This window comes from Jaculus jaculus, chromosome 10 (genome assembly GCF_020740685.1).
Source record: "Jaculus jaculus isolate mJacJac1 chromosome 10, mJacJac1.mat.Y.cur, whole genome shotgun sequence".
NCBI classification, from domain to species: domain Eukaryota; kingdom Metazoa; phylum Chordata; class Mammalia; order Rodentia; family Dipodidae; genus Jaculus; species Jaculus jaculus.
Window position 1 is genome coordinate 112,556,083 of NC_059111.1, and position 13,910 is coordinate 112,569,992.

Consider the following 13,910-nt stretch of genomic DNA (forward strand, 5'->3'; position numbering starts at 1 on the left):
GCTCAGGGTCTATTGTGGAAGAGGTTGTGGAAAGAATGTAAGAGCCAAAGGAAGGGTAGGACTCCTTACAATGTGCTCCTCCAGACACAAAATGGCCAGGATATCCATGGCCTCATAGTGCCTGACACTACCTACACAAGACCATCATAAGAGGAGGAAAAGATGATGACATCAAAATACAAGAGACACTGATTGAAGGGAGGAGGGGATATAATGGAGAATGGAGTTTCAAAGGGGAAAGTGGGGTGAAGGAGGGCATTACCATGGGTTATTGTCTAAAATCATCTAAGTTTTAAAAAAAATTAAATTAAAAAAGTCTGATGGCCTGGGTTTGAATCCCCAGCACCCACATAAAGGCAGACACACAAAGTGGCACATGTGTCTGGAGTTCATTTGCAGTGGCAGGAGGTCTTGGTATGCCCATTCTCTTTTTTTTCTCTCTCTCCTTGCAAATAAATAAAACTGTTAAAATAATAATGTGTTTACAAAAGATTAGAAGTAAAACTCATTCTACTATCAGAAAGAATAGAAAGTGGTTTAGAATCTGGGCCCAGCCTTCTTTACAGCAGGAGGTGCTGATGGCTGAGGGGCAGTGAAGCTGCCTGATGTCACGTCCTCATTAGACACTCAAAGGAGCATCCCTAGGAGTCACCCTGAGCTATAAAAAGCTGTTCTCTGCAGCACTGTGCCCCGAGTTGGTTTCATCTGAACATAAATGGAGAAGACAGGGTTGACTAGATGTTGCAGTTACCCTGTTCTCAGAGAGGGAGAAGGCAGGGTAGACTAAATACTTGGGTCACCCCTGCCTGAGAGAGAGTGGGGGAAGCATTGACTAGATGTGGGGTTACACTGGCCTCAGAGAGGGAGAAGGCAGGGTTGACTAGATGTTGGGGTCACCCCTGCTTTAGAGGGGGGAATGTGGTTTTTACCAACTAGGCCAATGGATGACTCCTTCCCCCAACTTTTCTTGTTTATCTGTTAAAGAGCATTTCAGCCTTTGTATCCTGTTGAGTGAAACAGATGTGGGGAAACCTAGTCAGAGAGGGCCCTGTCCAAACAAAAGCTAGACACTTACTGTTCTTTCCCTGTGGGCACACACAGACATGAAGACACACACTTTCACATGTATAGAGACACACACATGCATGCCCAGACATGCAAAAATATATACATGTGCGCACATATACTCTTTGGCAGGCAAAAACACATCTTTGAGTTTTTAAAAATCTTTTCCTGAAATCAGTCAGTTCTACTCTTTATTCTTTCCTAGCTGACCTGACTGTGGACAAATCAAAGCAGAAAGTTTTGTTAGTTTGTTTTATTGCTCCAAGGATAGCTAGAGAGGTTGTAATTTATTTCTAAAAGGAACTTCACTAAAAATAAAGAGAGAGAGAGAGCTGGGGAGATAGATCCACTGGTGAAGTGCTTGCCTGGCAAGCATGAGGACCTGAGTGTGATCCACAGAAATGACAGAGGCGTGTTGACACATGCCTGTAGTCTCAGCACTGGGGGATGGGTCAGGAGGGTCCTGGGAGCTCCTTGGCCAGCCTGGAGAGCTCCAGGCCAACGAGGGGCCCTGCCTCAAAAGAGGTGGACACCCCACTCTCTCTCTCCTGCCCTCTTTCTCTCCATCAAATAAATAAATTAAAAAAAATATTTTAAAAGGGCTGGAGGGATGGCTTAGCAGGAAGGTGTTTGCCTGCAAAGCCAAAGGGTACAGGTTCTATTCCCAGGACCCACGTTAGGCACATGCACAAGGTGGCACACGCATCTGGAGTTTGCAGTGGCTGGACGCCCTGGTGTGCTATTCTCTCCACCCACCCCCGTCAAATAAATAAACTATTTAGAAATAAAAATGGCTACAGGGATGGCTTAGAGGTCAAGGCGCTTGCCTGCTAAGCCTAAGGACCCAGGTTTGATTCCCCAAGACCCACATAAGCCAGATGCACAAGGTGGCGCATGTGTCTGGAGTTCATTTGCAGTGGCTGGGGTCCCTGGCATGCCTATTCTCCCTCTCTCTCTCTCCAATAAATAAATAAAAATAAAAACAAATTTAAAAAGAGGTGGACAGGATACCTGAGGATGACATCTCAGGTTGTCATCTGACCTCCACATGCCGTGCTCGCACATGTACAAATGCACCTACATGCAGATGGACACGCACACACACACATACATGCCACACATATATGTATTAACAAAAGCCATGACAACCAAATGCTGAGGAAACTCCAGAGTGTGGTCCCTGCTCTTGCCATGTCTGAGGGTCCTGGGGTCTGGGGGCAGAACTAGAAGATGACGATGTGGAGACCACTGCAGCCCTCTTGTCTTTCTGAAGACACTGTTTCAGCATCTTTGGGGGAGTGTCCCTGCAGCACATTTTAAAGCCCTGTGCAGCTGCTCTTGACCCCGACAGAGCTGCGGCCAGGGCGGGTGCTACTGGCTGCTCCCGGGAGGGCAGGGGTGTAGGCGCAGCTCAGCCTGGAATCCTCTGTAAGGAGTTTTGGCTTCAGATCTCTGTCTGTTACCCCAAGCCCATTTGCTTTCAAATGGATTCCAAACTAACTGAAAGACTCCATTTTAGAATCCCTCTGTAAAGATGGTATTTCCATCTCATCCCATTGAAAAATCACCCCAAAGCAGTAAGAAAAATGAGAATAAAAGATGCAAGTGCGAACTGGAGAGGTAGCTTAGCAGTTAAGGTGCTTGCCTGCAAAGACTAAGGACCCAGGTTCGATTCTCCAGGACCCACATAAGTCAGATAGATGCACAAGGTGGCACATGCCTCTGGAGTTCTTTTGCAGTGGCTGGATGCCCTGTGTGCCCATTCTCTCTCTCTCCATCTCTAATGAATAAATAAATTAATTAAAATTAAAAAAAAACTTTTAAAAATGCAAGTGCTGCCTTTACGACAAAATCTGGAGACATTTATAAGGCTGAAACACAATGTAGTAGGAGAATGGGCGAAGGAGAGAGAAGGACAGGAAGGCTCAAGTGAACTGGGAGGATGTCCACAGCTGAGAGGTGGACAGACCCGTCCTCCCCAGGAAAAAAGATACAGTCCCTGGGAGAAGCAGCCACTGTGTTCTGGGAAAGAGGCAAGAAAACAGCTGGGCCAGGAGCAGGTGTTTCTGGGTGCAGCTGGCCACAGGGCCTCAGAAGGTGTGGTGAGACCAGGAACTCTATGGTAAGAATGTTGCTGAGTACGGAGAATCAGTGTGTTGGTGAGGGCTGCTGACAGCCGGGATGACTAAGAGAGCGTCCCCACAGGAACAACCCTGGACAGCAAGACAAGTGCTTGCTGAGAATATGACCAGGACTGACACTTTGTGTAGCTTCATCAGATGGACAGAGGAAGAATCATATTCGATGACCAATTATGATTCAAATACCAGAAGGAAAACACTGAATGAACAGCATTAAGGGATGGCAAGGGAAAGAGGAAAAGCAACCGCTGTGAGCAAACACATCACCAGGAACATTTGAAATCAAGAGAGCTATTGAACCACATAAAACAAGAGTACAAAAACAATATATAAGAGCTCCTGAAAAAGTTGTGGTGCCAGACTTCAGGAGAGAGCTGAGTAAAATTATGTAATCTTCGTAGCAGGAAGTGAAGCTGGGAGTAAGAAAAAGAGCATTCATTCTAAGGAGCACAAAGCAGAGAGCCAAGACAGACACAAGCAAAGCGAAAGCTGAGAGGATGGGGAAAGATGCATCACGGACATCATGACACCTATGAAAAGAAACAGTGAGGTGTTACTAAATTAAAAATAGAATTCAAAAAGTTCCCTAGAATTGGGACTGCTGGATCATTCAAAGGTAAACATATCAAATCAAACAACTTCTTTGCAACAAAGGAAACAGTTAGCAGAGTGAAGAGATAAGCCACAGAATAGCAGAAAGTGTTTGCTAGATGATCATCTCACAGGGGCTTAGCATCCAGAATATATAAAGAACTCAAGAAATTAAACCCCAAACAAGTAATATAATCGATAAATGAGCAGATGAAGTGAGCTGATTCTTTTCAAATGAAGATAAGCAAATGGCCAGTGCACATATAAAGACCATTAACATCCTTAGCCTCAACATCAGGCAAGTGCCAATCAAATTTACACTGAGATTTCATCTCACCCCAGTCAAAAGGGCTACCATGAAGAAAAAAATAATACTTGATGGGGAGAATGCAGGGGAAAGGGAATCTACGTACTGCTGGTAGGAACGCAAATGAGTCCAACCACTATGGCAGTCAGTGCTGAGTTTTCTTCAGAGACTTAGAATGGAACTGCTAGTGACCCAGGGAGAGCACTCCTAGGTAGATCACCGAGGAACCTTCGCCAGCACACGGTAGTGATGCCTGCACATACATGTCTGCAGAAATACGACCCACAATCACTGCGCTAGAGAATCCGCCTCAGTGCTATCAGAAGATGAATGATAAAGACAATGGGACATGCACATACCCACACACATGCACACAGATACTATTTAGCCATAAAGAATTAAACTATAACAACTGGGAGAAAATGTATAGAGCTGGAGATCATACTTAACAAACCAGATTCAGAGTCAACAAGTTTCCTGTCATGTGTGGAATCTAGAAACACAGCTGACATACGTAGAAGGAAGACTACTGGGGACCAGCAAGGGAACGTAAGAGAGGAGGGGACTGAGGATAGTGAGAGGTGGACACAGTCAGCGTACACCATGTGCATACGTGAAAATACCAAAGCAGAGCCCACTATTCTGTGTAAGTCATACGCACTGATGAAAACTATTTCGAAATTAGCTTTGAGGCTGGTGGGATTTGACCATGGCTCATGTGAGGCACATTCATGGAAAATGGACAACCTGGGCTTTGCATTAATTCATCCTGAATTAATTAGCCCAAGAGATCCCCATCTCTCTACCTCCCAGCACTGGGAATGCAGGCACATTGTGCCAACACTTCTGGCATTTGCATGGGTTCTGGAGACAGAACTCAGGCCCTCTTGTTTGCATGGCAGCCACCTTGTCCACAGAGCATCTGCCCAGTCTCCATATTTGGGCGTCTCCCCAAGACTTATTTCATGTCGTCTCTTCTCTTCCTTTGTGTTCTGGAAGTCGTCATCAAGAGCACTGTACCTCTGTCCTGTCTGAAGGGGCAGCTCTGCAGCTCCACGTCCCTTAGTTGGTCAGTGCACACCCTGTCCATGCCCGCCCAACACTCAGAACTTCCACTGCCCCTGAGCTGAGGCAATGTTTCAGGCAGGTGAGCTCCCACCTTCTTCCCGGGGCCTTTGCAGTGTCTCATTATTGGCCTGTCCCTGTCTCCTCTAGGGGAGTCACAGTTTATGTCTCTGTCAGAACCACTTCAGGCTCATTTCCCCTCTGGGTCTTTTTATCACCATCAGCCAATGTGCTTGCTCTCTCTCTCTCTCTCTTTTTCAAAATTCCTACTTAGGGCAATTGCTCCTCACATTCTATTGATTTGAAAAACTCAATTCCTTGTTAACTGAAGACTCCTTGAACATCGTTGCTAATATATTCTACACAGCCCTGCTGGGAGGCTGGGCGCTGAGAGGGCTCGGGAGCTGTCCTTAGCTGATTGCCTGCACCCTTGGAGGGCGCTGTGAGGGGCGGAGGGTGGGTGATGTGCCTTGCTGCTCAGTAGCGTTGCAGGAATGCAATCTGCGTGATTGTGTCCAATTGTTTCTCAGGTCTGATGGCCCGTGTTAGTGCCTTTGTAACTGATGGCTCTGGGGAGATGCCAGGTAAAGGACTGGTACTATATGAGTCACGTGGCGCTGCCATCGCTGTGGAAGTGGAGAACACACAAGGTTCTCAGCCGTGGGCAAGAGCGGCTTGCTGCTGCTCTCCCCGTGTGGTCTGGGGCAAGGAGGCACCACCTGCCCGAAAGGCCCTGTGCAGAGGCCCCGTGATTCTTTTCTTTAAAACACCCATCTCTTGGCAGTGACTCCAACGCAGACATGTGGCTTTGCTATCATACTTGGTCTGATCTTGACCTAGATAATGGACCGCGGCAGGATGTTACCTAGAAGGAGGAAGGTCACCCTGGCCCTGGAGGGTCCCATGTGATCCTGCTGACAGCTCCTCCACTGCACAGTGGCTCTGTCTGGCATCCACCTTGACTGGCGACTCTCTCTTAAGAGACAATGTTGACAGAAAACCTTTGAAGGAAAGGTTACACATACTTTTAGGTTTCCTTACATTGTTCAGAGGGGGTAAAAAAGCCTGATGTTGGGGCAAGTGGACCCAAAGCATGGCTTGAGCAGAGTCACATCCCTGCTCACTGCCCGTTCCTCCCCAGGTTCTCACAGAGCAGTCTCAGAGCCAGGGGTGGCCTGAGCAAGAGGGATGGAGGCCTGCGAAAGGTTTCTATTTACAGGCCATCGCCTGCGGTATTCATTTCCTCAGTTGCTGACCAGCTGTGGTATGGGTACCTACTAAATATGTGAGCGTCTGAGGACTGTGCCTTTCTTCTTTCCTGTCTTGTTGCTTCTAGAAGCATGAGCTGGTTGAGGCAGCGTACTCTGTATGTATTTATACTTCTGCCTTCACGTTCTCCACTCTAAGATGCTGCCAGATAGCAAGTGACCCTTGATGTTGGCTGAACTCTCATGAATATATGCAAATTAGCAATTAAGCTGTCATAGGCTTGTGGACTGGGCTCACGTAAAATTATGCCTTTGAATTCCTGTTTACTTTCAGTTTTGTATTAGCAGACACATTCTTTCCTTTGAAATTCCCACTAGTGACCAATTTGGGAATCATTATTCATCCATTTACTTATTTGCTACTTGTTGCTTCATTTTTATACCTGAAAAGAGGATTATTCCTCCCAAGGATACATTGAATAAGAATTCCATGGTACACCCTAAAGACTACAGTTCGGGGCTGGGAAATGGTTGACTGGAGAAAGCATTTGCCGCTAACATGTGAGCACCTGAGCTCAGACCCCCAGCAGCCACATAAAAACCCCGGGCGTGGTGAGATGGGAGAGCTGCGACAGGTGGACCCCTGAGCTCACTGGCTCTCTAGTCTAGGTGAATCAGTGGGCTTCGGTTTCAATGAAAGACCATGTCTCAAACAAAGTAAGGGGGAGACTGACTGAGAAAGACACCTGCCACCAACCTCTGGTCTCCACCTCACACACATGCCCAGATGTGTACACGTGTGTGCACACTACAGACACATGTAAAAATAGCATTATGACAAGCAGGAGATTTGAACTTTTGTCCAAGCCCAGGCTAACTTATTTGTGACTATATATATATAGTCCCAGTTCTCTTGGCCTCTTCTTTCTCTGTAAAATGAAGACGTAGTGGCTGACCCGTGATGGCCCTGCAGCCTCTGATGGTGCTTGTACTGGGCACGGTGGAAGGGCCCAGGAGGGGCCTGGTGAGGAGTCTGCACATGTGTCCCCCTCCTCTAATGGCAGATGACTGTGGCCTTATCCACACAGTTCCAAATGGGAGATCACTACAGTGTCACAGATCTCAGTGCCTCTGGAGCCATCGTGTTGCAGGTGACTGAGGTCTTCTGACAACTGGCTGCCATGTGGAGACTTGTCTCTCTTGACAGAGGCCCCAGAAGGGCTCCAAAGTGTCTGCAGCCTCTCCATCTTCTAAACTCAGGGGAGGCAGGAGAACCCTTGGGCTGTAGGAAGTAGGGACCCAGGGACGAGCCTGGGGGGGGGCTAGGAGGATAGTCCTGGGTAGCCTTGTGGCCACCTGCCCACCTGCACCTGGTGCCTGCTGGGGAACCCTGAGGTGCCCTGGAATCTTCCACGGGCAGGGTGCAGGCCCAGTTGGTGTGGGGTTTGGGCAGAACCCTCTTCAGCCACCCCAGCTCATAATGGCCACTGCAGCATTTTGACGCTCCATTCGGCCGAGGCCTCTTGCGGCCACTCTCAATCTCCAGGACAGGAGCACCGAGGGAGGCCTCACCGCTCTCCAGGATTCGGGGCCCCAGTGCTGTCTTGCCTTGGACAGGATTTTCCTGCTGGGAAATTCTTTCCCTTCATGGCCTCTGGGATGGATGGCAGAGAATAACGCCTGGCAGCAGGGCAAGCTTCAAGACAAGGCTTGTGCGGAGCTTAATTAATTAATAATACAGCCATGTGAATTCAAGACGCTGATTGATGTTGGATACAGAGGGATTTGGGTTCCACTTCTCTTTACGAGCTCTCTCTTTTGGTGACAAATTGGAGCGGGAGAGGTAGGTCAGTGGGGCAGTATTTTGGGAGTGCCACCGGGAACATTCCTGCTTGTTGCTTTTTTCTTACTTAGTGGTGGAAGGGCCACTAGCATGCTGCTTTGGGATCTTTTAATGATGCCTGAGCTGACTCAAGGAAATGGAGAAAGCACACCCATGCCAACTGACATCTACTAAGCTTACTGGAGATGCCTGCCAATGCAGACACTTGGCTCTGGTCACTGGGTCAGATCAAGGTGACAACTCACCAAATGAGACTCCCAGTAGTGGCTGAGGACAAAGTCATTGTGCACACTGGACTGGTGACCATGAGGTCAGGGCAGAATGGCCAGGAGTGCTACTCTCAGTCAGAGCATCAGGGCAGGCTCTGAACACCCCAGAGAGCAGCTGGGATTAGGGGGTTCCACAGTGGTGTCTGCTCATACAGCCAGTGTTCCCAGGAGAGGAGCAAAGTCAGTCCCAAGGCACATCTCAGGAAGGGTGCCCCAGGCCTGGGCTTTCTTTACTCTTTGGCCCCTCACTCGCAGCGCTGTAGAAAGACATCCCCCGGTCTGTCCTTCTCCCTCAATAGCAAGTCACTATAGAGAATGTCACTAAAGAGACTTCTTGCCCAAGGTCCTATGATTGGCAGCAAATTAGAGATGTCCTTTTTATACTTTCAAATATCTTAACCAAGAAAAATGGAGTTTCTTATAAAAATGATAGAATGGGAATAATGCCCTGTGTATCCCACCAGGTCGGCAGGAAAGATCTGACACTTTTCGGGGGGCGATGTTTGAGGCTCTGTTGTAAAAGCTGGAGCTGAGGCTCAGGGGTAAGTCTACATAAGGACATCCCCAGCTGGGGCTGAAGCTCTGTTTCTCACCTCCTGTTCAGTGATCCAAACTCCCTCCATCCCTCACTGCATCTTGGCCCATCAGGGCACCATGGAAACTCTCCACAGCTCTCTGTGGACTTCCCACCAGGCACTACAGTCAGGGCCCAAAGTTCTCAGGCTGTCACTTTTCCCAGGCACTCTCCGACACCTGCGCAGCTGCAACACTGCTTCTCTGGCTGAAGTTCCCCTAGGCCCGATGACAACCCACCCGAGCAGTAAGGCACCAGAGGGAGGGCCCGACCCCGTGGCCTGTGCTTCCCATACTGTGCGCACCTGCACACATGCTGGGCCAGCCTGGTTCCAGCGGGCACCGATTCGGACCTCATCACTCAGGATCCAGGCCGTGTGTCCACTGTGTCGATACCAGAGGCCATTCCCTGGAGGTCTGCTTCCTTCCAGCCCATCCTCCTGTTTGTACTTTCCCTGGGGTCACTACAGCAGGCTAGGTTGGAAGGGGAAGAGCTCCCATGGGTGACTGTTGTGGGGGTTGAAGAGGAAGAAGCAGGCCTCTCTGCTAGCATGCAGTCTCCTCTGCCTCGGAGCCATGTGCTCTTCCCTCGGGGGGCGGGGAGGGGGGTGGGCCTGCCACCTTCTGAGACTACAGCCCTGCCCATCCCCAGTGACCTCAGCACCTCTGCTTCCCCTCAGGTCAGGATCCAGGCAGTTATTGGGGTAAGGTCAGCTCTCATGTGAATGACCTTCTGGGGAACATTTTTAGGGGGAATCTTTGACTTTTAATCACTGGGTCCAGCAGAGTGGCAGTGGTAACTCTATAAACTCTGGACCATCATGGGTCAGGGGTAGCCTGACCTGGCCAGAGACGAGCTCGGTATGGGAATAAGAAGGGCAGGAGAGGACAGAACGCACACACACTGTGGGCTTGACTGTGAGAGAGCAGGAGCAGAGGCAGGGAACCCCAACTTGAACCAGCATGGAAAAGCCTGATGTCCCCGTAGGGTGGTGGCCTATGTGATACTCCGTGGTGAGATATGTGAGGACTCCATGGAGAGATGTGTGCTGGCTCCATGGTGGCACGTGGTTGGCTCCATGCTGGGAAATGTGTGAGCCCCATGGTGAGATGTGTGTTGGCTTCATAACTGTTGTGCTCTGCCTCATGGGTAGAATGTCCTGTTTTCTTCCAGCACGGCAAGGCCTGGCCTTCACCGTGGCCATTGGTTAAGGATTTTCCATGAGAACGTCCTGCCATCGAATGGAGTCTTCCGGCTCTGGAAGGATTCAAGAACAAATAATTGTGAGGGCGTTTTCCGGGGGAGAAGAGGGGACTGTGTGCTGCGCCTCACGATGTGACTGTGTCTTCACTGGGCACACTCTGCAGTAGAGCTCACATGCATCCCTGCGAGTCCTCACGGAACAGGTTCAGCCAGAAAGATTCCATTTTCAATGCTATTTTGTGATTCAAGTGTTGACTTCCGGAAAATGATGCCATCCTCAGAGTTCTCTGAAAAAGGGGCCTTCCCAGCTCTGAGCACATTTCCCTACTGATCTGCATAAATACCTCAGAAAGCAGCTCCTACTCTGCCTGGTGATGGTCTCACCATGACCACCAGCCTCTGTGACAGCGACCCCATCTCATTCCTTCGATGAGTAACTAACAAGCTATATGTGTGCAGAAAGTTATCTATTTTTTTTATGGCTCTGGGGATTGAACTCAGGGCCTCTCACCTGATGCATGATCTTTTCTACCTCACAGTTGCATCCCAGCCCTAGTAAGTTTTTTTTTTTTTTAATTTTTTAAGATACACAGAGAGAGGCATTCTGCACATTGAAATTCTTCACATATTTACCAGGGTCATTATAGAAGGGTCATGCCAGTATAGCCTTTCAAATTAAATGAAATTAATCCATGTTTTCAGGATGGCTGGCACATCCTCATTTCAGTCCTGGGGTGGAAATCATGACCTTCATGGTGCAATGGACAGATGTGTTCATCAGCAGTTCTGTCATTGTCCCCTCTGCAGTGGTCACTCATTTCTTTTCTTGAAGGCTCAAGCCCCACCCAGGACAGAAGCTGTATATGAGTGGCAGTGTAAGTCTGCTAGTTCCGGCCCTGTGTGTCCTTCCTTGGACCCAGGACCACTTCCCACCACACTGGCCTTCTCCTTGGAGCGTTGTTGCATGGGCCTCTACCTCATCTCTGTCTGCAGGTAAGGAGCTGGTTCCTTTGCTTGGCACTTTCTAGTAAAATTACTACATGTTCAGCCTCAGTCCCTAGCATCTCCTCCTGTTGTGATGTCCTCTCCTTGACCAGCCTCCTTGTCTCTGACATGGTCTAAAGAACACCCGAGATCCATGCCACACACCTTCTCCCAGGCCGGCTTTTCAGCTCATCTCCTCCAACCCCGCTTCCCCCTCACCCTGTGCCCTTTAGGTCCTGGAGTCTGGTCTCTTTGTACCACCACCAGATGAAGGGGTATCAAACCTTGTCTGTCTGCATTGGCATTCTTCCCACCCCTCAGTCTCCCCTTTCTTTGTCTCCCGTCATTGAGTGCCCTGAGGACAGGGAAGACCTGTGCCTGGGATGGGGATGGAGAAGCTCTGCCTTGCTCACTTCTCTTCTCTCCAGCTGGACGCCGCATGGCAGCAGGCGACAGCGTGGGCGGTGGCGGCTGCCTTTAGACTATTCGGGTTCTATTCCCAAGAGCAAAACTGAGAACGGAGAGCATTTCTTCAGGATGCTGCTTCCGTCTGTGGAATGTGACGATGTTATTTAGTTCCCAAGGCTGATGGGTGGCCTTGCTGACATGGATTCCTACATCTAGAACCTTCTGATGTGTGTGTATAAGGCACTCCTTCACTCTGCAGCCCCTCACTGACATGGACTCCTACATCTAGAACCTTCTGGCGTGTGTGTGTGTGTGAGAGAGACACTCCTTCACTCTGCAGCCCCTCACTGACATGGACTCCTACATCTAGAACCTTCTGGCGTGTGTGTGTGTGAGAGAGAGACACTCCTTCACTCTGCAGCCCCTCACTGACATGGACTCCTACATCTAGAACCTTCTGGCGTGTGTGTGTGTGAGAGAGACACTCCTTCACTCTGCAGCCCCGGGTGCTTTCTCTCACCTCTAGCGCTTCTGTGGGCTAGTTTCATAAGCCGGTTTGGCCAGGCTCATTTTCAGAGATTTCATCAAACTCTAGTCTAGGAGTTGCTCTGACGAGGTGCAGTTAACACCTACAGCTGGTTGACTCTAAGTAGAGCAGACGTCTCTCCCTGAAGTGTCTGGGCCTCAATCCAGTAGCTTGAGGCCTTGAAAACAAAGCTGAGGTTCCTGGAAGAAAAGCTCCTGTGCCTCAGAATGGCTGCCTGCGCTCTCTGCAGGTCCCAGCTTCCCACTTCCCACGGCTTCTGGACAAGCCAGTTCCTTCAAGCAGACTTCCTAACATCCATGGAGAATCCCTACAAGTAGCTACTGTGCATGTTCAACTTCCCATGGGGCGATTGGGACAGTTCCCATCTTATCACCAACTCAGGCACAGTCTCGCTGTCTGAGTCAGAGTGATATCCCCACGCCCTGAGTGCATAGTTCTTGTGCTGTCCGGGCACCTCTGTCACAGTCGATGTCCTGGTAACGACAGTGTTTGCCCATCCCATGCATCTCCTTCATAGAAGTGTTCCTCACCGGCCCACAAGACAGACCCCAGGAGAGCAGATGGCATGCAAATACAATAGATTCTCACTCGATGTCTTCAAATCAGATAGGGTGTAGGACACGCAGCTGACCCCTCACACCCATTTAGCCTTTCTTTGTTTTCCAGGAATGTTTATGCCCTGGCTGGGTCTCACCTGCACAAAGCGTCCCTGCTCACTGTCTGTGCGTCCCCACATCCCCATCTTAAGGATTCTGGAACCTTCTCCTCTGTGAAGGGGAATGAACATCTCCGTCAGTAAAGACGATGATGAGAGGACAAGCAGGCTCACAGGACCCTCCAGAGCTTGGGACTCAGTCCCTCTGGTGGTCAGTAAGCATGTCTCACGACAGCATTTTAACATTTTTAACATGATTATAGGAGCTGGTCTGCCTCCTCCAGGACCTCTGGAGAAAACTCAGTCAGATGTGAGTAAAGTGAAACACATCACTTCTTCCTCCTCTCACGTGCTGGTCTGCCACCTCAGTGAGGCCATAGCTCTCCATGCTCGCAGTTCCCTGGCTCTCTGCCCTCTCCAGGCACCAGGGAGGAAGGGTATAAAAGAGGACCGTGCGGCCTTGTGTGCACATGCTGGGCAGGAGGGTTAAATATGGGAGCGCTCACCTTGGGCACAATGCTCGGGCCCCATCATGAACCAACCCTTGCCCCTGCCCATGTCTTAGGATCCCAAACTAGACACATACAGGGCAAACCCATGGCTTCTCTCCTGCCCTTCGCCACTCAAGTCTGTCTATCTTGGGCAGTGTTCCTGCAGAATTCTGATTTATTTCTACAGGCTCCCTGGGAAAGAGAGCTTAAAGTGAGACCAGCTGAGATTATAATAAAATGTGACAATGGCTAACTCCAGTGACAGGTTTTCTGATGGAGAGTCAGTCTTGAGAATGTGGTCTAAAGGCCTTAATATACTATCGTGGTTTGAATGTTAAGTGTCCCCCAAATGTTCATGCCTTTGAACACCTGGTCCCCGGCTGGTACATTGTTTTGGAAGGGTGTGGAACCTTTACGAAGTGGATCCTTGCCGGAGGAAGTGAGTCACTGGAGGTGATCTGCTGTCTTCCACTCCTGTGCCCTGCCTTCTCTGCCATGGTAGACTGTGCCCCTTCCCAAGCTGTGAGCCAAAATCATCCTTTCTCCCTTAAGTTGTTTC